Here is a 2,637-nt window from a genome sequence, read left to right as displayed (position 1 = left end):
AGAAGGAAGGAGGGAAGGAAGGACATAAGGAAGGAAGTTAGGAGGGAGGGAGGGAGGGAGGGAGGAAAGAAGGAAGGACATAAGAAGGAAGGAAGGACAGAAGGACAGAAAGAAGGGAGGAAGGAAAGGAAAGGGAAGGAAGGGAGAAGGACAGAAGGAAAGGAAAGAAGGAAGAAAGGAGGAAGAAGGAAAGGAAGAAGGAATGAAGGAATAAATAGTCAATTTGACCCGGGAGGGAGGACAGGAAGGTTAAATATTTTCCCTGTGATTACATTTGTAATAATGTGACAGTCTGATTACACTGTGTGGAAAACAAGCATGTTGCCTGCTGGACAGAACCGAGCCTCTCCTCGACATGAGGATGGAGAAGAGGGGAGATTCACTGCAGCATAATGAAGTTAGCAGATCCAGCAGCAGCAGCAGCAGCGAGGCTCATAATTGTATTCTTACTTTCATGATGTGGAATATCTCATTGCAGACATTCCAAACTGCTGATGTAGGAGACGAGATTCATGAGCTTCCTAAAAAACCTCCAACAGAGCGGCTGCAGCGTCTGACTGCCTCCATCCAGCGTGTTTTACAAATTGAAGCCGCTCCGAATCCAAGCGCCAGACTAACGGGCCTCTCTCTCTCTCTCTCTCTCTGTCTCTCTCTCTCTCTCTCTGTCTCTCTCTCTCTCTTCTCTGTCTCTCTCTCTCTCTCTCTCGATGAGATGAGATAAACGGCATTCACTGTGTCGGATTTAACACTGCTGTTGTTCTCAGGTTAAGGAAGGACAGGAGGAAGGGATGAGGAAGGAGGGATGAGGAAGGGAAGGAAAGAAGGAAGGAAAGGGGTAAGGAGGGAGGGAGGGAGGGAGGGAGGGAGGAGAGAGGAAGGAAAGGAGGACGGGAGGTAGGAAAAGAGGAAGGAAGTAAGGAGAGAGGGAGGAAGGAAAGGAGTAAGGAGGGAGGGAGAAGGAAATGAGTAAGGAAGGAAGGAACTCATATCACATCATATTAAACCCACCCTGTCTTTTTCTCTCTCTCTCTCTCTCTCTCTCTCTCTCTCTCTCTCTCTCTCTCTCTCTCTCTCGATGAGATAAACGGCATTCACTGTGTCGGATTTAACACTGCTGTTGTTCTCAGGTTAAGGAAGGACAGGAGGAAGGGATGAGGAAGGGAGGGATGAGGAAGGGAAGAAAGAAGGAAGGAAAGGGGTAAGGAGGGAGGGAGGGAGGGAGGGAGGGAGGAGAGAAGGAAGGGAGGAAGGAAAGGAGGAGAGAAGGAAGGAAATGAGTAAGGAGGGAGTGAGGTAGGAAAAGAGGAAGGAAGTAAGAGAAGGAAGGAAGGAAGGAAAGGAGGACGGGAGGTAGGAAAAGAGGAAGGAAGTAAGGAGAGAAGGAAGGAAGGAAGGAAAGGAGTAAGGAGGGAGGGAGGAAGGAAATGAGTAAGGAAGGAAGGAACTCATATCACATCGTATTTCTCTCTCTCTCTCTCTCTCTCTCTCTCTCTCTCTCTCTCTCTCTCTCTCTCTGTCTCTCTCTCTCTCTCTCTCTCTCTCCCTCTCCCTCTCCCTCTCTCTCTCTCTCTCCCTGCAGATTAATCCGCTGCGTGATGCATGCTTTTTTTGTGGTCTAACCCAGTAAGAGTATCGGTAGTGAGGATCGTGTTTAAATATTGACCAGGAGAATCCATCAGCGGATTCCCAGGAAACACTGAGCCGGTGGACAAATGAAGGCAGAACCACCCTTAGGGTTAAGCTGTGGGGGATAAGCAGATTCCCACATGCTTCATGGAGCGTGTCTTTTCCAGGGAAAGAAACAAGACTGATGGGATTTCCATGTTTTAAGTCTCACAAAGAGAAGATAAAAGATGGGAGGAGTTGGAAGAGAAGACATGTTACTTATCTGTGTGCATGTTTATGTGTGTGTGTGTGTGTGTGTGTGTGTGTGCGCGTGTGTGTGCGCGCGTGTCAACTTACACACAAACAGGCCCGTGTTTCTCCACTCGGCATGAGCCACGACCCAGGCAGTACATCGGAGGACAATCTGCAAATAACACAAAATTAACCGATCGTGACGGCCAGAAAGAAGCAAAAAGAGAAAAAAAAAGGAAAGGAGGAAGGGAGCAAGAAGGAAGGAGAGAGGGAAGGAAGGTAGGAGGGAGGGAGGAAAGAAGGAAGGAGGGAAGGAAGGACATAAGGAAGGAAGGAAGGACGTCCTTACTCTTTTCCTTCCTCCCCTCCTTCTCTCCTAAATTCCTTCCTCTTTTGTCCTTACTCCTTTCCTTCCTCCTTCCTCTTTACTCCTTTCTTTCCTTCCTTCCTTCCTCTTTTCGTCCTGACTCCTTTCCTTCCTCCCTTCCTTCTCTCCTAAATTCCTTTCTCTTTTGTCCTTACTCCTTTCCTTCCTCCTTCCTCTTTACTCCTTTCCTTCCTTCCTCCCTTCCTCTTTTCCTCCTTACCTTCCTTCCTCTTTTCCTCCTTACCTTCCTTCCTTCCTCCTTTCCTCCCTCCCTCCTTACTCCTTTTCCTTCCTTCCTCCTTTCCTTCCTTCCTCCCTTCTTCTTTTCTCCTTTCCTCCCTCCCTCCTTCCTCCTTTCCTCCCTCCCTCCCTTCCTCTTTTCCTCTTTACTCCTTTCCTTCCGTCTGTCCTTC

At 48.5% G+C, this 2,637-nt stretch overlaps 1 long non-coding RNA gene across 1 annotated transcript in view; it reads right to left on the bottom strand.

The window, feature by feature from the left end:
* Positions 1 to 2,017: 2,017 nt before the first annotated feature.
* LOC128382184 (uncharacterized) overlaps positions 2,018 to 2,637 on the bottom strand; it is a 5,643-nt gene continuing 5,023 nt past the window's right edge. Inside the window, exon 3 of the long non-coding RNA XR_008323689.1 lies at positions 2,018 to 2,029. This is a non-coding gene — a long non-coding RNA (uncharacterized LOC128382184). The remainder of the gene's footprint in view (positions 2,030 to 2,637) is intronic.

The sequence above is a fragment of the Scomber japonicus genome, chromosome 21 (genome assembly GCF_027409825.1).
Source record: "Scomber japonicus isolate fScoJap1 chromosome 21, fScoJap1.pri, whole genome shotgun sequence".
Lineage (NCBI taxonomy): Eukaryota > Metazoa > Chordata > Actinopteri > Scombriformes > Scombridae > Scomber > Scomber japonicus.
Note: the sequence above shows the minus strand (reverse complement) of the source record. Positions and strands in the feature narration are given on the sequence as shown.